At 43.0% G+C, this 675-nt stretch overlaps 1 non-coding gene across 1 annotated transcript; it reads right to left on the bottom strand.

Moving 5' to 3' along the window:
* Positions 1-568: 568 nt before the first annotated feature.
* LOC148544946 (small nucleolar RNA R71) lies at positions 569-675 on the bottom strand. Its single transcript, XR_015901715.1, has one exon. It is a non-coding gene; the product is annotated as a small nucleolar RNA R71 (small nucleolar RNA).

Below are 675 nucleotides of genomic sequence, written 5' to 3'. Positions count from 1 at the left end.
GGCTTCAACTTCTGTTGATTCTGAACCTGAGAGGACCTTCCTTAGATTAAGGAGGAAAGCAAGAAGAAAGAGAGTTGTTGGTGCTGAGGAAGAGGAAGAGTACTTTGAACCAGACATGGATGAGAATATGGAGAACCATCATGAAGAAGAGGCTCACAACCATGGCAGAGAAGGTCCAGTGCATCATGCTAGACAAGAAAGAAGAGTTCTAGGCTCTTATATCAATCCAAACCCAGAAAACTGTGGAAGTAGCATCCAAAAGCCAACTATACATGCCAATAACTTTGAACTAAAGCCATAGCTCATCACCCTGGTTCAGAACAACTGTTCATTTGGAGGAAGTGTCCAAGAAGATCCCAATCAACATCTCACCACATTCCTGAGGATATGTGATACTGTGAAGTGTAATGGTGTTCATCCTGACACCTATAGACTGCTTTTGTTTCCCTTCTCACTCAAGGACAAAGCATCTAAATGGCTGGAATCCTTCCCGAAGGAGAGTTTAACAACTTGGGAAGATGTGGTGAACAAATTTTTGGCGAGATTCTATCCTCCTCAAAGAATCAACAGGTTAAGAGCTGAGGTACAAACCTTCAGGAAACAAGATGGTGAAACTCTCTATGAAGCATGGGAGAGGTTTAAGGACTTGACAAGAAGGTGCCCGCCAGATATGTT

Source organism: Arachis ipaensis, chromosome B9, assembly GCF_059453495.1.
Source record: "Arachis ipaensis isolate K30076 ecotype BB chromosome B9, ASM5945349v1, whole genome shotgun sequence".
NCBI lineage: Eukaryota > Viridiplantae > Streptophyta > Magnoliopsida > Fabales > Fabaceae > Arachis > Arachis ipaensis.
The sequence above is the reverse complement of the archived record's forward strand: the minus strand, read 5'-3'. Positions and strand labels throughout refer to the sequence as shown.